The sequence below is a fragment of the Saimiri boliviensis genome, chromosome 20, assembly GCF_048565385.1.
Source record: "Saimiri boliviensis isolate mSaiBol1 chromosome 20, mSaiBol1.pri, whole genome shotgun sequence".
Taxonomy (NCBI): Eukaryota; Metazoa; Chordata; class Mammalia; order Primates; family Cebidae; genus Saimiri; species Saimiri boliviensis.
The window spans coordinates 30,338,462-30,360,380 of record NC_133468.1 but is presented as its reverse complement, the minus strand read 5'-3'; the positions used below and the strand labels follow the sequence as shown (position 1 = coordinate 30,360,380).

The 21,919-nt window shown below is 47.8% G+C and overlaps 1 long non-coding RNA gene across 2 annotated transcripts in view; it reads left to right on the top strand.

Moving 5' to 3' along the window:
• LOC141582457 (uncharacterized) overlaps nt 1–21,673 on the top strand; it is a 31,341-nt gene extending 9,668 nt beyond the window's left edge. The window contains exons 3-4 of one of the 2 annotated variants that reach the window (XR_012515302.1): nt 15,135–15,200; nt 18,703–21,673. This is a non-coding gene — a long non-coding RNA (uncharacterized LOC141582457). Of the gene's footprint in view, nt 1–15,134; nt 15,201–15,825; nt 15,887–18,702 lie in introns of those variants that run through there. The other variant, XR_012515303.1, reaches the window with a different exon arrangement.
• Nucleotides 21,674–21,919: the final 246 nt, after the last annotated feature.

The following is a 21,919-nucleotide window of genomic DNA, read 5'->3' as shown; positions in this document are numbered from 1 at the left end:
GTGACATGTTCTCATGCTTAGAAAATAGCTTCCATGTGAGAACTGTTTGGGACATCAAAGACAAGTAACTCATGATCATCCCTTATGCATGGTATTGTTTTAGAGTCTATGAAGTATTTTCATGTGTCCTGTCTTGGAATCTCTATTGTGATGTAGCTCAGAGAGGGAATGCGTCTTGCCCAGGGCCACACAGCTTGAGTGCATGTGAGTCTGGATTTGATCCCAGTACGAGGGACTTAGAGGCACCTGCTCTTTCTGCCACCCTGTCTCCTGGCTGGGAGCATGCCTAGAAAAGGCCTGGGTGCCTGCCACTCCCAAGCTCGGTTTCATCCTGGAGATCATGCCCCACTCACCTGGTTGGTGACAGTCTTCACGGTGACTTGGTCACCCTGTTCAGACTGGATCTCCCCAGCGACGAAGCCCTCCTTCTCATCTTTGACCCAGCAGGACCTCTTAATGTCATAGGGCTTGTTCATGGCTTCGATCCTCTCCTTTTCGGGAGGTGCCAGAAAAGGCATAGGGTCCACATCATCTCCGCACTCCCCTTTGTACCCACCAGGCATGGCGGCTTAGTTGAGGATGGAGCAGGAAGTTGCCAAGGGCAGGAACCAGGACTTCCCTGGGTGCTGTGAGGAGAAGCAGGGACAGGCTGCTGAGGCTGGTGGACAGGCTGGAGCCAATGTTACAAGAGAGACAGAGGCTTGCTTCTTTCATGTCACCTTGTCTGTCCTGGTGCCATTAAGCTTTCATAACTAAGGGAGGCTGAAGCAGGAGGATTGCTTGAGGCCAGGAGTTCAAGACCAGCCTGGGCAACATACAGAGACCCTGTCTCTATAAAAATTAGGAAGTTAGGCTGGGAACGGTGGCTTACCCCTGTAATCCCAGCATTTTGGGAGGCTGAGGTGGGCGGATAACAAGGTCAAAGATCGAGACCATCCAGGCCAAGATGGTGAAACCCCATCTCTACTAAAAATACAAAAATTAACTGGGGATGGTGGTGGACGCCTGTAATCCCAGCTACTCTGGAGGCTAAGGCATGAGAATTGCTTGAACCCGGGAGGCAGAGGTTGCAATGAGCCGAGATCACACCACTGCATTCCAGCCTGGGCAACAAGAGCAAAACTCCATGTCAAAAAAATAAAAGAACAGGGTCTCACTCTGTCACCCAGGTTGGAGTGCAGTGATGCAATCATAGCTTTCTGAAACCTTGAGCTCCTGACCCCAAGCAATCCTTCCACGTCGGCCTCCCAAAGTGCTGAATTTGCAGGTATAAGCCACTATACCAGGCCCTTGTACTGTTTTTGTTTTTGTTATTTTTGAGAAGGCGTTTAGCTCTTGTTGCCCAGGCTGGACTGCAGTGGCACAATCTCGGCTCACTGCAACCTCCGCCTCCTGGGTTCAAGCGATTCTCCTGCCTCAGCCTCCCGAGTAGCTGGGATTAAGGCATGCGCCACCACACCCAGCTAATTTTTGTATTGTTAGTAGAAACAGGGTTTCACCATGTTGGTCAGGCTGGTCTCGAACTCCTGACCTCAAGTGATCCACCTGCCTGGGCCTCCCAAAGTGCTGGGTTAGCAGGTATGAGCCACTGTCCCAGGCCCTTGTATTGCTTTTTAATGATGGTTCTGCTGTGAACAGCAAGCTAAGGTGTCATTGCTGTTTCGTGGGCCTGGTGGTTTGGGGCACAGACCCCTCCAGCCAGGAGCTGCCCTGAGGACTGTGCAGGTCTCTGACACTAGGTTCCATCCCTTTCCGTGGCTGCCAGCCTCCTGCTTACTAATGATTCCCCACTTCCAGGCACCCCTGAATCCAAAACCCTCCTGTCCCTCCAGGCAGTGGCTCTTCTCAGGCATCTTTGATAACCAAGACCCCTTGAAAAAATCATGAACCACAAACATATAGACAATGAAGCTCATGGAATGCAAAAGCTAAGAGTCTTCAGAGGGAAAGATGATGCTTTGCAGGCCAAGGGAAGGGCAGAGTAGGGATCCAACCCGTGACTCCAGCGCCACACACCAAGGAAGGCAGGTGGTGCTGGAGAAGGAGGCTGATTTGGGTTTGAATCCTGGCTGCCCCTGTCTCACTTGTGGATATCTGGGAGTCCCAGCAGCTCTCCAGACCGGTCACCTCATCTGTACATCCAGCAGGCATGCAATACAGATTACTGGGGGGAGTTTTGTTGTTGTTTATTGGGTTTTTTTTTTTTTTTTTTGGAGACAGGGTCTCACTCTGTGGCCCAGGCTGGAGTGCAGTGGTATGATCATAGCTCACTGCAGCCTCCAACTCCTAGGCACAAGCGATCCTCCCACCTCGGTCTCCTGAGGAGCTGAGACTACAGGTGCATACCGCCATGCCCTGCTCATTTTTAACGTTTTTGTAGGGACAGGGTCTCGCTATGTTGCCCAGGCTGGTCTTGAACTCCTGGCCTCAAGAGATCCTCCTGCCTCAGCCTCCCAAAATGCTAGGTTTACAGGCATGAGCCACTGCATTGGGCAACTTGGAGGATTAAATGAGATGCTGTCTCTGCAGCTCCTGAGGCAGGCAGATGCTCGAAAAATGCTCATCCCCTCCCTCCTCCTGGCTGATCTCTTATCATCACCTCTGCTCTCCTCCTGCCTGTTCTCCTCTACGGCAAGCCCGTCCCCGTTCCCATCTTCCCCAGCACCCTCTAGGTTCCTACCTGAGACCACAATGGAAGAGACTGGATACCCGGCCGAGCCTGGCCATCCCCTTTTATACCTGCCCAACAGGTCTGAGTCAGCAAAACCTTAAAAAAGAAGAGAAGCCCTCAGGGGTCCAGGGGCTTAGCTAGCCTCACCTTCCAGGGCCTTACTGGGCACTCCTGGGTCCCTCGGGGGGATCGGTGAATGCCTTGCATCTAAGACATTTACCGCCTTCCCCCCATTACCCTTGTGGGGAAACTGATGACCTCAGCCCAGCGGTGAAGGCTGTGGGCAGAAATAGAACAGCTGGGTAATGAGTTTTCTTCTTAAAGCTACAACTGCCTTCATGGAGGGGCTGATGGTCAAGGAAGACCTGGGTTGACACATACATAGCCTTTGGCATGGATGAACTGGGATAACCAATTGGTTGATGCTGTCCATTCCATGTGTTCAGGCTGGAAGGACCGTGTTAGCTGGGACTTTATTCTTCTAATCACAGCCATGGGCCCCCTGCAGCCCCCATGGCCAGCAGAAGCCATGGAGTGTCATGACGCAGTGCCAGCCGCAAGCCTTGAAGCCCTCGCTTTGACTCCTCTGTGGCTTCCTGTGTGACATGTAGCCTTGAGGGAGTCCCCGCCCTCTCTGGGCTTGACTTTCCCATCTGTAAAGTGGGTGGCTGTCCTGGAGTTCAGAGACGGCCTCTGCATCCGGAAGGAGAAACTGCCTGGGGGACTTTCTTCCTGGGACCCATCACCCCCAATCTCCACCCTCTATATCCCCAATTCACTTCTTAAGAACTGATGTAAAATTGACATTTTTTTTCACTTGATAGCAGGATCGTGTGTATAAACCTTTTATTTTTATTTTTTTGAGTCAGAGTCACTCTGTCACTGGCTCACTGCAACCTCCACCTCCCGGGTTCAAGCGATTCTCCTGCCTCAGCCTCCTGAGGCTTATAAAAGCTTAAGCAGGCTGGGCACAGTGGCTCACACCTGTAGTCCTAGCACTTTGGGAGGCAAGGTGGGGGAATCGCTTGAGATCAGGAGTTCAAAACCAGCCTGGCCAACATGGTGAAACCCCATCTCTACTAAAAATACAAAAAATTAGCTGGGTGTGAGCACCTGCAATCCCAGCTACTTGGGAGGCTGAGGCAGGAGAATTGCTTGAACCTGGGAGGCACTGCACTCCAACCTGGGCGACAGGGAGAGACTTTATCTCAAAGAAAAAAATAGAATAATAATCCGGTGTATGGATATACCCCAATTTCTTTGTCCATCCATTGATGGACATTTGGTTTGTTTCCACCTTTTGGCTATTGTGAATAATGCTGCTATGAACATATGTACACATATATTTTGTGAGTTCCTGTTTTGAATTCTTTTGCATATTTAAGAGTGGAATTTCTAGATCATATGATAATTCTACATTTAGCTATTTGAGGAATTGCTGCAAGAGTTCTGATTTCTCCACATTCTCACAAACACATATTATTTCCATGTGTAAACATTGTAGTCATTCATGTCACCAACCTAAATGCCCATCAGTGGTAGACAGGATGAAGAAAACGTGGTGCATATACACCATGGAATACTATGCAGCCATAAACATGAGCAAGATTATGGCTGGGTACAGTGACTCACGCCTGTAATCCCAGCATTTTGGGAAGTTGAGGCAGGTGGATAACTTGAGGTCAGGAGTTTGAGACCAGCGTGGCCAACATGGTGAAACCCCATCTCTACTAAAAGTACAAAAAATAGCTGGGTGTGGTGGTACACACCTGTAATCCCAGCTACGCAGGAGCCTGAGACAGGAATATCGCTTGAACCTGGGAGGCAGAGGTTGCAATGAGCTGAGACTGTGGTGCTGCACTCCAACCTGGGTGAGAGAATGAGACTCTGTCTCAAAAAAAAAAAAAAAAAAAAAAAAAGCAAGATCATGTCCTTTGTAGCAACATGGGTGGAGGAGCTGGAGGCCATTATCCTTAGCAAACTCAGGCAGGAACAGAAAAACCAATACTGCATGTTTTCATTTATATGTGGGAGCTAAACATTGAGTCCACATGGACAGAAAGAAGAGAATGATACTGAGGCCTCCCTGAGGGTGGAGGGTGGGAGAAGGGTGAGGTCCAAAAAAATAGTACCTATGGGGCCAGGTGCGGTGGCTTACGCTTGTAATCCCAGCACTTTGGAAGGCCGAGGTGGGTGGATCACTTCAGTTCAGGAGTTTGAGTCCAGCCTGACCAACGTGGTGAAACCCCATCTCTACTAAAAAAAAGAATACAAAATTAGCTGGGCATGGTGGCACATGCCTGAAATCCCAGCTACTTAGGAGGCTGAGACAGGAGAATAGCTTGAACTCAGGAGGTGGAGGTTACAGTGAGCCGAGATTGTGCCACTGCACTGCAGCCTGGGCAACAGAGAGAGACTCTGTCTCAAAATACAGACAGACAGACAGACAGACAGACAGACAGACACACACACACACACACACACACACACACACACACACACACACACACTACTTACGGGGTACTATGCTTATTGCCTGGGTGGCAAAATACTCTACACCAAACCCTGGTGACATGCAGTTTACCTACGTAGCAGATTTGCACATGAACTCCTGAACCTAAAATAAAAGTTATAAATAAATAAAAAAAAAGAAATGAGATATGGTACTTGTAAATGTTTAGGATGCAGTTGCTTAGTAAACATGTTGATTGGACTAAAAAAAGTCACAGTCATCTGAGCGGACGTGGAGTGGCATCTCACTGAGATGCTGATTTGCATTTTCCTAATGACTGATGATGCTGAGCACCTTCCCATATGCTTGTTGGTACTTGTGTATCTTCCTTGGAGAAATGTCTATTTAGGTCTTTTGCCGTTTATTTATTCATTTATTTATTTATTTATTTGAGACATGATCTCACTCTGTCGCCCAGGCTGGAATGCAGTGGCACGATCATGCCTCACTGTAACCTCAACCTTCTCGGCTCAAGTAATCCTCCCATCTTAGACTCCCAAGTAGCTGGGACTACTGGCATGCCCCGCAGCACCTCCTTAATTTTCATATTTTTTGTGGAGATGAGGACTTGCCCTGTTGCCCAGGCTGGTCTGGAACTCCTGGTCTCAGGCAATCCTCCTGCCTCTGCTTTCTTAAGTGCTGTCACTACAGGCGTGAGCCACTGTGCCTGGCTGCTGCCCATTTCAAAATTGGGTTGTTCGCCTCTTTGTTGTTGAGTTGGAAGTCTCTTTATATATTTTGGACACTAAACTCTTATGAAATATATGATTTGTAAATAGCAAATATTTTCTCTTATTTTGTAGGCTTTTTCACTTTCTTGATATTGATAATTTATTTTTTATTTTTTAATTGTTTTATTGTATTTTGGGCTCTGGTGTACATGTGCACATCCTGCATCCTGCATGATTGTTGCATAGGTACATACATGCCATGGTGGTTTGCTGTCTCCATCCCCTTGCCTCCCCACCCCTGTCACCTACATCAGGCATTTCTCCTGGTGTTATCCCTCCCCATCCTCTCCACTTCCTCGCTGTCCCTCCCCTCCACCCCACCCTTCAGCCCAGTGAGTGTTGTTCTCTTCCCTGTGCCCAAGTGTTCTCATTGTTCATCACCCGCCTATGAGTGAACACATGTGGTGTTTGGTTTTCTGTTCTTGTGTCAGTTTGCTGAGAATGATGGTTTCCAGATTCACCCATGTCTCTACAAAGGACATGAACTCGTCATTTTTTATGGCTGCATAGTATTCCATCGTGTATATGTGCCACATTTTCTTTGTCCAGTCTATCACTGATAGACACTTGGGTTGGTTCCAGGTCTTTGCTATTGTGAACAGTGCCACTATGAACATTTGTGTGCATGTGTTTTTATAATAGAACAATTTATAATCCTTTGGGTATATACCCAGTAATGGGATTGCTGGGTCAAATGGAATTTCTAGATCCTTGAGGAATCGCCACACTGTCTTCCATTATGGTTGAACTAATTTACACTCCCACCAACAGTGTAAAAGTGTTCCTTTTTCTCCACATCCTCTCCAGCATCTGTTGTCTCCAGATTTTTTAATGATCGCCATTCTAACTGGCGTGAGATGGTAACTCAATGTGGTTTTGATTTGCTTTCCTCTAATGTGACCAATCATGATGAGCATTTTTTCATGTTTGTTGGCCACATGTATGTCTTCTTTTGAAAAGTGTCTGTTCATATCTTTTGCCCACTTTTGAATGGATTTGTTTGTTTGTTTTCTTGTAAATCTGCTTTAGTTCTTTGTAGATTCTGGATATTAGCCCTTTGTCAGATGGGTAGATTGCAAAAATTTTTTCTCACTCTGTTGGTGGCTGGTTCACTCTACTGATCATTTCTTTTGCTGTGCAGAAGCTCTTAAGTTTAATTAGATCCCATTTGTCAGTTTTGGGTTTTGTTGTTATTGCTCTTGGTGCCGTACTTTTAGTCATGAAGTCCTTGCCTGTGCCTGTGTCCTGGATGGTGTTGCCTAGGTTTTCTTCTAGGGTTTTTATGGTGTTAGTTTTTATGTTTAAATCTTTAATCCATCTGGAGTTAATTTTTGTATAAGGTGTAAGGAAGGGGTCCAGTTTCAGCTTCCTGCATATGGCTAGCCAGTTTTCCCAACACCATTTATTAAACAGAGAATCCTTTCCCCGTTGCTTGTTTTTGTTCAGTTTGTCAAAGATCAGATGGTTGTAGATGTGTGGCATTGTTTCTGAGGCCTCTGTTTTGTCCCATTGGTCTATATCTCTCTTTTGGTACTAGTACCATGCTGTTTTGATTATTGTATTCTTGCAGTATAGTTTGAAGTCAGATAGCATGATGCCTCCAGCTTTGTTCTTTTTGCTTTTGCTTAGGATTGTCTTGGCTATGCAGGCTCTCTTTTGGTTCCATATGAAATTTAGATGGAGTTGTTCTCTTGTTACCCAAGCTGGAGTGCAGTGGCACGATCTCGGTTCACTGAAATCTCTGGCTTCTGGGTTCAAGTAATTTTCCTGCCTTAGCCTCCTGAGTAGCTGGGACAACTATAGGCAAGTACCACCATGCCTGGCTAATTTTTCTATTTTTAGTAGAGATAGGGTTTTGCCATGTTGGCCTCGCTGATCTCAAACTCCTGACCTCAGGTGATCCGCCCGCCTTGGCCTCCTAAAGTGCTGCGATTACAGGTGTGAGCCACCGTGCCTGGCCTTGATAATTTCTTTGATGCACAAAGAACATTAATTTTACTGAATCCAATCTATCTATTTTTTATCTTGCTACTTGTGCTTCTGGTGTCATCTTTAAGAAATCATCATCACATTCAAGGTCTTGAAAATTTGCCCCTGTTTTCTTCTAAGTGTGGTATGGTTTTAGCTTTTATATTTGAGTTGTTGATCTTCCAATTCATTCTTCAGAGAAAAAGGAACCTACCTAAGCACAAAGCTGATTTCCTTTTTCAACTCTCTCTAGGTTTGAAAAGCAGCTGTTTTAAACCCAGAGAACCTTTTATTTAGTTCATATAGATGTTTTTCAGATGCTTCCTTTTATCGTCTGACCCTGACAGCAATCCATTTACAAACGTATTACTGTGTTCTCTCAAGTGGAATCCAGCAATGAAGAATTATATTAATAAGCAACCATGGGCCGGGTGCAGTGGCTCATGCCTGTAATCCCAGCACTTTGGGAGGCCGAGACAGGTGGATCACCTGAGGTCAGGAGTTCAAGACCAGCCTGGCCAACACGGTGAAACCCTGCCTCTACTAAAAATATAAAAATTAGCTGGTCATGGTGGCACATGCCTGTAATTCCAGCTACTCGGGTGGCTGAGGCAGGAGAATTGCTTGAACCTGGAGGCGGAGGTTGCAGTGAGTCGAGATCACACCACTGCACTCCACCCTGAGCAAGAAAGCGAGACTTTGTCTCAAAAAAAAAAAAAAAAAAAAATTATAGCAACCATGACATCAACCCTTTACCAAGCACTGACTCTGCCTGAATCTGCCTAAATATTTCACACTGGAGAATGAACTGCACTTCTCCCATGCTGGGCCTCATTTTTCCCAAAATTGAAATAAGATTTTGGCTTGGAGGGCCTCCACACATGGATCCTGTCAGTCTCTTGGCATGGGAAGACCAGAGCTTTGCCTTCTGAGATACCTTTCCCCCATATCTGACCACCTGACATGGTGGTTTTAATTTTTTTGTTATTTTAAAATTAAACAAAATTCAATTTTTAAGACAAGAGTCTTGTTCTGTTGCCCAGGCTGGAGTGCAGTGCTGCAATCACGCTCACTGCAGCCTTGAACTCCCAGGCTCAAGCAATCCTCCCACCTCAGCCTGCCAAGTAGCTGGAACTACATGCATGCCACCACACCCAACTAACTTAAAAAAAATTTTTTTTTGGTCGAGACAGAGGTTCACTATGTTGCCCACGCTGATCTTGAACTCCTGGCCTCAAGCGATCCTCCCGTCTCGGCCTCCCAAAGTGGTGGGATTACAGGTGTGAGCCTCCATGCCTGGCCAGGTCTGTTTTTCATATCTTTAGCAGCAGAGCTTTTAACAGACTTTTAAGGACTACTTTTAAAGAGCTTTTAAGGGCTATAGCAGATTCTTTTGCAGAGGTCTGGTTTGTAAAGAGAAAAAGTGGGGCTTCACTGGGCAAAGCAGGGGAGGTTAAACTTGAGGTGAGATTTACATTTTTCTCCACTTGACATTAGGATTATGTGTTGTATTGTTGTATAAGTCTTTTTTGTTTTGAGACAGAGTCTTGCTCTGTCACTCAGTATGGAGTGCAATGGCATGATCTCGGCTTACTGCAACTTCCACCTCCCAGGTTCAACCAATTTTCCAGCCTCAGCCTCCCGAGTAGTTGGGATTACAAGATCCCGCCACCACATCCCACTAATTTTTGTATTTTTAGGAGATGGAATTTTGCCATGTTGGGCAGGCTGGTCTCAAACTCCTGACCTCAGGTGATTTGCCCGCCTCGCCTCCCAAAGTGCTGGGATTACAGGTGTGAGCCACTGCACCTGACCTGTTTTTTTTTTTTTTTTTAAACAGAGTCTTGCTCTTGTCAGCCAAGCTGAAATGCGGTAATGTGAACTTGGCTCGCTGCAACTTCTCCTTCTCAGGTTCAAGCAGTTCTCCTGCTTCAGCCTCCCAAATAGCTGGGATTATGGGCGCCTGCCACCACACTTAGCTAAATTTTGTATTTTTAGTAGAGATAGGGTTTTGCCTTGTTGGCCATGCTGGTCTTCTCCTGACCTCAGCTGATCCACCCGCCTCGTGGCCACGGCGCCTGGCCTGTGTAAGTCTTTAAGCTCAATTGTGTATAATCCTACAATGATCCACATCCTACTCCCTCTTGGGCCATTTGAGGGCAGTGTCCACAGATCCTGGAGAGGCTGCTGGTGGGAGCTGTCACCTGGCAGCAGGGCCTGGAGCCCATCCATGGGCCACCCTCCCAAGCCTGGGTCCTGAGGTGCTTCTCGCTTATTCTCATGTGATCACCATGCTCTGGCCGATGGCGGCAGAGGATGGTGAGAAGAACCGGCCCCCTACCCCACTGTGATTTTGGGAAGGGCTATTCCCTGGCAGGAGGTTTTCTTTCTGCCCCAGTCCAGGTTCCAGCAGGAAAGAGCACACTCCAGTGGCATCACTGCATAGTGTTTGTTTATTTATATATTTATTAGAGAGAGGGTCTTGCTCTGTCACCCAGACTGGAATGTAGTAGTTCGATCATAGCTCACTGCAGCCTCAATCAACTGGGCTCAAGCGATCCTCCTGCCTCAAACAACCCTATAAGAAGCTGGGACTATAGGCATGTGCCACCATGCTAGGGTGATTATTTTTATTTATTTTTAGAGCCGGAGGTCAATCTTGCTATGTTGCCCAGGCTGGTCTCGAACGCCTGTGATCAAGTGATCCGCTCACCTCTACCTCCCAAAGTGCTGGGATTACAAGTGTGAGCCACAGTGCCTGGCCTCATTGCATAGGGTTTAATAAGACGATTTACTGAGGTGGGGCAGGATTCAAGAAAGGCAATAGGTACAGTGGAGCACTTCTGCTAAGGCCACAGGGGAAGCCCCGCACCCTGGTTATGGCTGCAGAAGAAGCGTTGGCGCCCAGAGGGATGGGGCAACTCCGGGGGATGGAGCAACTGCTGCATGACGAGACCTATCAGGGCCGGGGGCTCGTTCACCTCTCCCCTCCTGCGCACCTCTCTCCTCCCAGCATCTCCTGCGGCCAAACCCAACCAGAACCAGAAAGCAGGAACCCAGGTGGGTACTGAGGGGGTCAGCCTCCTGGACCCAGGATGGGGAAAAAGAATGGCAGGTGGATCTGGAGCAATCAAAGCCATCAGCTCCTGGCCCCATGTGGTAAGAGTTGCCCCTTGGTTTCTTGTGGTTTGAGCTTCTGATGGGGGCAGGGTTAACATTCCAGAAAGTTCCATCTCAAATATTGTTGGTTCTCCAGCCTGGGCAATATAGCAAGACCCCATCTCCAGAAAAATAAAAAAAATAATAATAAGCTGGATGTGGTGGTGTGCACCTGTGAGCCCAGCTACTCGGAAGGCTGAGGCAGGAGGATCTCCTGAGCCCAGGAGGTTGAGGCTGCAGTGAGCCGTCTTCACACCACTGCACTCCAGCCTGGGTGACAGGGTGAGACTCTGTCTCTAAAAAATAAAATAAAACAAAATGAAATAAACAAATAGGCTGGGCACAGTGGCTCATGCCTATAATCCCAGCACTTTGGGAGGCTGAGGCGGGTGGATCACCTGAAGTCAGGAGTTCAAGACCAGCCTGGCCAACATGGCGAAACTCCATCTCTACTAAAAATACAGAAATTAGCCAGGCATGGTGGTGGCACCTGTAATTGCAGCTAGTTGGGAGGCTGAGGCAGGAGAATCGCTTGAACCCAGGAGGCAGAGGTTGCAGTGAGCTGAGATTGCGCTACTGCACTCCAGCCTGAGCGACAGAGCGAGACTCCATCTCAAAACAAAATAGATGAAAGAAAGAAAGAAAAGAAAGAAAGGAAAGGAAGGAAGAAGTAAAATGTACTTGCTGTGGGGAGGGCCTCAGGTTAACTGACAGGTGACTACCATCGCCCAAGAGTGAGTGGTAACACACAATGCTCTGCCTTTAAAAACTCAGCAAGAAGTGCATTGGACAGAATCATTGTCTCATAGTATCTGGAGAAAGTTTAGTGGGCTTTTCTATAGAAATCAAGTGGGCTTAAATCCCCTGGCTGAAAAAAATTCCCCTGAGTCATGGGTTGGTATTGGCACAACAGTAAAAACAGAGGTTCCCTGAGTCTATTACCTAATTTCTATCCTTCCAACAGCCTAGGCAGGTGGGCGGGGCAGATGAGTAATGGCCTCCTTCCCGCAGGTGAGGAAATGGGCTCGGAGGGGTGAAGCAATTTGCCCAAAGACATACAATAAGTCAGCGTCTGAGACATGGCTCCATTTTTCTTCTCTTTTTTTGAGATGGAGTTTCACTCTTGTCACCCAGACTGGAGTGCAATGGCATGATCTCGGCTCACTGCAATCTCTGCCTCCAGGGTTCAAGCGATTCTCTGGCTTCAGCCTCCCAAGTACCTGGAATTACAGGTGTGCACCACCATGCCCAGCTAATTTTTGTATTTTTAGTAGAGACAGGGTTTCACCATGTTGGCCAGGCTGGTCTCGAACTCCTGATCTCAGGTGAGCTGCCCGCCTTGGCCTCCTAAAATGCTGAGATTACAGGTGTGAACCACCCTGCCTGGCCATTCATCTTTCTTTCTTTTCTTTTCTCCTCTCTTTCTTTTTTCTTTCTTTTCCTTCCTTCCTTCACTTCCTCTTTCCTTCTTTCCTCCCTCTCTCCCTCCCTCATTCCCTCCATTCCTTCTTCTTTCTTTCTTTCTTTCTTCTTTTCTTTCTTCCTTCTTTCCTTCTTTCTCTTCTTTTTTTCATTTTTGAGACAGCGTTTCACTCTGTCACCTAGGCTGGAGTACAGTGGTGTGATCTTGGCTCACTGCAGCCTCTGCCTCCCGGGTTAAGTGATTTCCCTGCCTCAGCCTCCCAAGTACCTGAGATTACAGTCACGTGTCACCACACCTGGCTAATTTTTGTATTTTTAGTAGAGATGGGGTTTCGCCATGTTGGCCAGGCTGGTCTTGAACTCCTGGCCTCAAGTGATACCCCTGCCTCAGCCTCCAAAAGTGCCGGTATTATAGGAGTGAGCCACTGTGCCTGACCACGGCTCTATTTTTTTTTTTTTTTTTTTGAGACGGAGTTTTGCTCTTGTTACCCAGGCTGGAGTGCAATGGCGCGATCTCGGCTCACCGCAACCTCCGCCTCCCGGGTTCAGGCAATTCTCCTGCCTCAGCCTCCTGAGTAGCTGGGATTACAGGCACGTGCCACCATGCCCAGCTAATTTTTTGTATTTTTAGTAGAGACGGGGTTTCACCATGTTGACCAGAATAGTCTCGATCTCTTGACCTCGTGATCCACCCGCCTCAGCCTCCCAAAGTGCTGGGATTACAGGCTTGAGCCACCGCGCCCGGCCCAAACAGCTCTATTTTTCTTTCTTGCGTTTATCACTATCCAACGATGACTGAGAGAGCAATCGGGTCATTTCTTGTCTCGTCTCTTTCTCATACAGAATGTGAGCAGGATGAGGGGAGGGTTTTGGCCTGGAGTGTTGGAAAAACAGATTCTGTTTGTTCCTCTTGTACTCGCACTCGACATACAGTGCCTCTGTGACCAGACGTGTGGGGGTTTTCTTTCTTCCTTTCTTTCTTTCTTTTTATTTCTTCCTTTCTTTCTTTTTCTTCCTTCTCTCTCTCTCTCTCTCTCTCTCTCTCTCTCTCTCTCTCTCTCTCTCTTTCTCTTTCTTTTTTTCTTCCCCACCAAGCAATTCCCCATTCTCTGTGAACACCACCTGGGCGTCCTCCAACTCAGTTCAGTTCGGACACTGGCTGGAGTGAGCACTGACCTCAGTGGATAGGGCTCAGTCCCACTAGATGACCCACCCACTTCAGACGCCAATCATAGGTAGGCGGTTCGCAGGTACCCACAATTTGTATCCCACTTGGCTAAAAATCAGAAGTTCTTACAACTCCCTTCTTGGGTTTGAGAATTTGTTAGAATACCTTGCAGAGCTTAGGAAAACAGTTTACTTTCTTTTTTTTTTTCCTTTTTGAGATGGAGTCCCGTTCTGTCACCAGGCTGGAGTGGAGTGGCTCATTCTCGACTCACTGCAACTTCCACCTCATGGGTTCAAGTGATTCTTCTGCCTTAGCCTCCCAAGTAGCTGAGACTACAGGCATGTGCCACCACACCTGGCTAATTTTTTGTAATTTTAGTAGAGATGGGGTTTTATCATGTTGGCCAGACTGGTCTTGAACTCCTGACTTCAAGTTATCCACCTGCATTGGTCTCCCGGAGTGCTGGGATTACAGGCGTGAGCCACCACGCCTGGTGATTATTAATTATTCACTCAATCTTCAGCCCTCTCCTTTTCCCAGAGGATGGGGATGGGGTGGAAGTTCCAAGATTCTAATCCTGGGTTGGTTTTTCTGGTGACCATGCCTCTACGCAGGAGCCCACCAAGAGTTGCCTCTTCAGAATAAAAGACACTCGTATCATCCAGGAAATTCCAAGGGATTTAGGAGATCTGTGTCAGGAACCGGGGTCAAAGACCAAATATTAGGACAAAAGACACCTGGCGTCCCTGTCTCTCAGGAAATTACAAGGGTTTTAGGAGCACCATGCTAAGCATCAGGGACCAAGACCAAATACATATATATATATATATATATATATATATATATATGTGTGTGTGTGTGTGTGTGTGTGTGTGTGCGCGCGCGCGCGCGCGCGCTAAGCATCAGGGACCAAGACCAAATACATATATGTGTGTGTGTGTGTGTGTGTGTGTGTGTGTGTGCTAAGCATCAGGGACCAAGACCAAATACATATATGTGTGTGTGTGTGTGTGTGTGTGTGTGTGTGTGTGTGTAGTCCCACAGTCTTTTTACTGGAAGGGAGGAGAATGTGGTGGTTGAAACCTTGGGCTCTGAAGCCAGATTCCCTGAGTCTGAATCCCAGCTTTGTCCCTTACTAGCTCTATGACCTCTTTGTGCCTCAGTTTCCTTGTTTGTAAAATGGGAATAATGGTGGTGTCTAACAAATCCAGTTGTTATAAGAATTAAATGAATTCATATATATGAAGTGCCGAGCACCTATTTGATGATGGAGACATATTTATTGAATGAATGAAAGCCAGATCTTTGGGATGGGAACAATGACTCCCAAGCACAGTGCTCCATTTGGGTGGTGGTGGAGATGGGGACGTTCTTGGCATTCACATCAAGACACCCCTGGACTTGACACATGCAGAGGGCTTGGCCCCTGCCCCTAAACAGCCAGATTTAGGAAGTAGGCGCCGGGGTTCCAGTCTCCCCTCCGTTCTCCTCTTCCTTCCTCAGCTCCTTGTTGAGTTCTGTGACAGCAGGTGATCATCACAAAATGCCTGATGAGCTGCATGGCTGTGGGTGAGTAGTCACTTTGCCTTCAAATTATTTCCTTCCCCTTCCTCCCTCCCTCCCTCCCTCCCTCCCTCCCTCCCTTCCTTCCTTCCTTCCTGTCTTTCCCTTCTCTTTCTTGCCTTCCTTCCTTCCCTTTTCCCCTCTCTCCCTCTCTCTTTCTCTCCCTTTCTCTCTTTCTTTCTTTCTCTCTCTCTTTTGTTCTTTTTTCTTTCCCTCCTTCCTTCTCTCTCCCTCTTTCTCTCTTTTTTCTTTCTTTCCCCCCTACCCTCCCTCCCTCCCTTCCTTTCTTGCTTGATTTCTTTCCTTCGTTCCTTTTCTCCTCCATCCCTCTTTCACTCTTTCTTTCTTCCCTTTTCTCTCTCTCCCCTCTCTCTCCCTCCCTCCCTCCCTCCCTCCCTCTCTTTCTCTCACTTCTTTCTTTTCTTCTCTCTTTTCTTTTTCTTGGGGACAGGGTCTTACTCTGTCACCCAGGCTACAGTGCAGTGGTATGATCACAGCTCACTGCAGCCTCTACCTCCTGGGCTCAAGCAATCCTGCTGCCTCAGCTCCCCAAGTAGCTGGGACTACAGGCATGCACCACCACACCCAGCTAATTTTTTTTTTTTTTTTTTTTTTTTTTTTTTTTTTTTAGTGACATGGTGGTCTCAAACCCCTGGGCTCAAGTGATCCTCCCACCTTGGCCTCCCAAAGTGCTAGGTTTACAGGTATGAGCCAGCATGCCCAGCCCATACAATGGAATATTTTAAAAACTGAGGATGTAAATTTATATATATATTTAAGGTTCTAGAATAGCTTAATCCCTTTTTTGCAAGATGGGTGCTTCTCTGACCACCAAGATAAGATCAGGTAAGATCACAGTGAGTTTATCTGGGTAGTGGGATTTTAGGTGATTATTTTAAAACTTTCTTTGCATGTATAAGTGTTGCCTGAAGTTTTTTTTCATGAGAAGAACCATTTTTAATCTGAAATTATTATTATTATTGTTTTTGAGACAGGTTCTTGCTCTGTCTCCCAGGCTGGAGTGCAGTGGCACGATCACAGCTCACTGCAGCCTCTACCTCCCGGGCTCAAGCGATCCTCCTGTCTCAGCCTCCTGAGTAGCTGGGACCACAGGTGTGTACCACCATGCCTGGATAATTTAAAACTTTTTTTTTTTTTTTTTTTGTAGAGATGGGATTTTGCTATGTTGCCTAGGCTTGAAATTATTCTTTTTTTTTTTTTGAGACGGAGTTTCGCTCTTGTTACCCAGGCTGGAGTGCAATGGCACGATCTCGGCTCACCGCAACCTCTGCCTCCTGGGTTCAAGCAATTCTCCTGCCTCAGCCTCCTGAGTAGCTGGGATTACAGGCACGCGCCACCATGCCCAGCTAATTTTTTTTGTATTTTAGTAGAGACGGGGTTTCACCATGTTGACCAGGATGGTCTCGATCTCTCGACCTCGTGATCCACCCGCCTCGGCCTCCCAAAGTGCTGGGATTACAGGCTTGAGCCACCGCACCCGGCCTTGAAATTATTCTTAATGAAAAGGAGGAAACAAATGCTAGTGGATGTCAAGAGGCTCCCTTCGGGTCCTCACCTCGGGGTAGCAAGGGAGTCCTCCTGGCCAGCTCCGGAAGGTGCATTCCCAGCTGTTGTTTGTCCAGGACTTGGGGGAGGAAGGCGATCCATGCCCTCCCAGGAGGGCGACAGGATGAAGCCTTGGCATGTTCACCCTGCGCTTCTTGAAGACCAAACATGGACACGGAGCCTGCGCCCAGAAATAGCCCCTTTTGCTCCAGAGACCCTTGGCATTCTGCAGGGTCATCTCAGGGAGGGGAGGCTGAGCAGGCTGCTGCTGACACCTTCCTCGCAGACTCTGAAATGGAAGATGGGACCTGGGGCAGGCTCCTCTGAGCACGACATTCCCGAAGAGGGGCAGAGATGAAACTGCGACCTAGACAAAGGGCTCCCCCGAGTCAGCCCAGGCCAGAAGTGGTGGCTCATGCCTGTAATCCCAGCACTTTGGAAGGGGAAGCAGGCAGATCGCTTGAGCCCAGAAGTTTGAGACCAGCCCGGCCAACATGGCAATACCCCATCTCTACCAAAAAGAGAGAGAGAGAGAGAGAGAGAGAGAGAAATTACGAACAATTAGCTGGGTGCGGTTGTGCATGCCTATAGCACCAACTACTCGGGAGGCAGAGGTCTGCAGAGAGCTGAGATCGTTTCACTGCACTCCAGCCTGGGTGACGAAGTAAGACTCAGACTCCTAAAAGAAGAAAAAGAAAAGTCAGCCCAGCTTGAAGAGCTTCTATTTCCAAGCCAACTGGAGATTTCCTAATAAATGTGAATTCTTTTTTCTTTTTTTTGTCTGTTTGAGACAGAGTCTCGCTCTGTCACCCAGGCTGGAGTGCAGTGTTGAGGTCTTGGCTCAGTGCAATCTCTGCCCCTTGGGTTCAAGCGATTCTCCTGCCTTAGCCTCCCAAGTACCTGGGATTACAGACCCCCGCCACCACGCCTGGCTATGTTTTGTATTTTTAATAGAGATAGCTTTTTGCCATGTTGGCCAGGATGACCTTGAACTCCTCACCTAAGGTGATCCACCCACCTTGGCCTCCCAAAGTGCTGGGATTACAGGTGTGAGCCACTGCGCCTGGCCCCTAATAAATGTGAATTCTATGGGATCCCAGAAATATGAAATGTGGTGGTCCAGGCTGCTGAAGACAGGTTTCTCCAGGGGTCCAGCTCTATGTCTTTCTTTTTTCATACTGTGTTTGGATTTATACCTCAATTTGATTTTCTTTGGCATTAAAGTGATATTTTTATTTTATTGTCTTCAAAATACCTCAAAAATCTTTCTGATTTTTCATCCTCCTTTCCTGTCCTTTCCCCTGCTCTCCATCATCATTTCTCTTTGTCAAGAAGTATTTAAGCAGGGCTTAGTGACTCTCGCCTATAATCCCAGCATTTTGGGAGGCCAAGGTGGGAGGTTCACATGAGCCCTGGAGTTTGAGACCAGCCTGGGCATGATGGCAAACCCCTGTCTCTACAAAAAATACAAAAATTAAGCAGGCATGGTGTCATGTGCCTGTGGTCCTAGCTACTCAGGAGGCTGAGGTGGGAGGATCGCTTGAGCCCAGGACCTGGAGGCTACAGTTAGCTGTGATTGCACCACTGCATTTCTAGCATGGGCAGCAGAGCAAGACCCCGTCTCAAAACAAAATTTAAAAAGAGAGAAAACCCATTCTTCCAGGACATGGTATGTGCTGGTGCTCACTGAGGCTGTGTGACACCTGGCTGCACTTCTGCCCATGCTTCCCTCCTCCTCCTCTGCCCCTCTAGGGCAGGCTGCAGCCACAGGGCTGGGGAGCAGAGTCCTGGATTGTTCATTTTATTCAAGGCTGAAAAGCCTCAGGAGAACGGCAGGATTGTAAATGACCCATCTTTTTATTAGGATGCTCTGTGAAGTCAGTTTGGGCAAGAAAATCAATTCTGCCCCATCCACCTTCTCACTCTCATTTATGCTCCACAGATGACAAGACAGAGCGGAATGGCCCAGAGTGAAGGAAGCCAGTCCCCATCACTGTCAGCCCAACCCAGGAAGGCTGGTTTACACGTGCTCCAATTTTCATTTTATTTTTCTTTCCTTCTTTCTTTTTTTGAGACAGAGTCTCACTCTTTCACCCAGGCTGGAGTGCAGTGGTGCAATCTTGTCTTGCTGCAACCTCTGCCTCTTGGGTTCAAGCAATTATCCTGCCTTAGCCTCCCAGGTAGCTGAAACTACAGGTGTGCACCACCATGCCCAGCTAATTTTGTATTTTCAATAGAGATGGGGTTTCACATGTTGGCCAGGCTGGTCTTGAACTCCTGATCTCAGATGATCCACCAGTCTCAGCCTTTCAAAGTGCTGGGATTATAGGTGTGAGCCACTGCGCCCAGCCTTTTAATTTTTTTTTTTCTTTTTTGAGACAGAGTCTCCCTCTGTTGCCCAGGCTGGAGTTCAGTGGCACAATCTTAGCTCACTGTAACCTCCACCTCCTGGGTTAAAGTGATTCTCCTGCCTCAGTCTCCTGAGTAGCTGGGACTACAGGTGTGTACCACCATGCCCAGCTAATTTTGTATTTCTAGTAGACACAGGGTTTCACTGTGTTGGTCAGGCTGGTCCTGAACTCCTGACCAAAGATGATCTGCCTGCCTCAGCGTCCCAAAGTCTTGGGATTACAGGCGTGACCCATCTTGCCCAGCCCAATTTTCATTTTCTTAGAGTGTGAACCAGGTTTCTTAGAGTGTGAACCAGTGCTTTATAAGAAGGCAACTCCTTCCCTCTCCTCCCCATCATCTATCCCTGGGACTGGGCAAAAAGCTCCACATGGAACCTCCAGATTTCCATGGCTTCCTCCATTGCAGGCTGGTTATGGTCTGAACCCTGGCAGATGATGAGCCCCGTGGGAGGGAAGGGGATGCTCTGTCTTCCAGTTTATCCCCAGTGCTACCACAGTTGTCTAAGACAAGATTGAATTAATGAAAGGGTGAACACGCCCTGTGTGGTGGCTCACACCTGCAATCTCAGAGCTCTGGGAGGCTGAGGTGGGAGGATCACTTGAGCTCAGGAGTTTAAGACCAGCCTGGGCAACATAGTGAGACCCCATCTCTACAAAAAGTTTAAAAATTAGCTGGGCATGGTGGCTCATACCTGTAATCCCAGCACTGGTGGGAGGCTGAGGCAGGAGGACTGCTTGAGCTCAGGAATTCGAGAGCTATCTGGGCAGCATAGCAAGACTCTATCTCTACAAAATTTTAAAAATTAGCCAGACATGGTGGCACGCGCTGGTAGTTCTGGTGACTTGTGAGGCTGAGGCAGGAGGATTGCTAGAGCCTAAGAGTTCAAGACCAGTCCAGGCAACATGGTCTCTACCCCTACAAAAAGTTTTACAGTGGAGCCTTTGGTTTCCCTTTGCTGCCTTTTCTCTCCCTGCACCTCCTTTTTCTTCCTTTATCCCCCCTTTCCTCCTCATCCCCCCGGCCTTGTTCCTCATGAAGTCTACCAGGAACCTCAGCAGTAGACCAAAGGGTTGGCATCTGGAGGAGGGGAAGTGGGGACTTCCTGACACTTGTGCATGAACACACACACACATACACACACACACACATACACACACAGACACATGGACACACACAGACACACAGATACAGATGGACACACACAGACACACAGATACAGATGGACACACACGGACACACAGACACAAACACAGATACACATAGACACACAGATACACACACGGACACACACACACATAAACACACAGACACACAGATAAAACATACAGATACACACAGACATGGACACACACAGACACACCCACATATACACACACAGACACACAGATACACAGACACAGACACGAACACACACAGACACAGATACATAGACACAGATACACATAGACACACAGATACATAGACACACACATGCACACAGACATAGAGACCCATAGATGGACACGTGTCAGGAAGACACGCACAGAGACACAGACACACAAAGAGATACACAGAGACACAGACACATAGAAGACACACACAGAAATACACACCTAGACATACAAACACAGACATACACAGAGACAGACATGGACGTACACAGGCATACACAAACAGACATACAGACACACACAGACACATAGACATACACATAAATGCAGACATAGAAACACACAGCACACACAGACACACACATAGAGATGTGCAGCACACACGCAGACACACACAGGCCAGGTGCGCAGCACACGTGCAGACACATGCACAGACACACACGCAGACACAGAGGCCAGGCACGCAGCACACGTGCAGACACACATGCACAGACACACACATGCAGACACACACACAGGCCAGGCGCGCCGACAGCTGCATTTGTCGGAGCCAGGGGATTCCCGAAGACTGACCTCAAGCACAAAATCTTTGCTGAATCCCCTGAGGGAAGTGTGCCGTCAACTCTCCAATTGGGGGTTTACAAAAAAACCCTTTTTATATTAATAACAAAATAAATATGTATTTATACATGAATGCCCAGCGATGTGGTGAGCTGGGGGACCATGGGAGCAGCTGGCCAGGGCCGTGGCAACAAGGGGATCAACGACAGAAGATTTTAAAACAATAAAATCCAAATAGAAATCAGCCCTCTTTCATGAGCTCCCTGCCCTGGCAATGAGAAACACTGTCAGTGACAAATGCTCCCGCTACTGGGGAGGGCCGCTCCCCACACCCCGCCTTGGGATGCCGCCGTAAATAGCAGTATAAATGATACTCCAGAAACAGAAAGATGTGCTTTGCTTTAGAGAAGTGAATCAGAAGGCAGAAAATTCTGACACACTCTCCTGCATGGAAGAGCCTCGAGGACATTGCCCCGAGTGAAAGAAGCCAGACACACAAGGACAAACACCTCACCATGCCTCTTCTGTGAGGCCCCTGGAGGTGTCAAACTCACAGACACAGAAAGTGACGTGGTGTGGCTGTCAGGGGCTGGGGTTGCAGGGGAAAATGAGGGGGGTGAGTCTTCAGGGGACAGGGTTTCCATTCGAAAAGATTAAAATGTTCTGGATACAGGGTGTGGTGGCTCACACCTGTAATCCCAGCACTTTGGGAGGCTGAGGCGGGTGGATTACCTGAGGTCAGGAGTTTGAGACCAGCCTGGCCAACATGAAACACACATGAACATGGGTCAGGAAGACACACACCTGTCTCTGCTT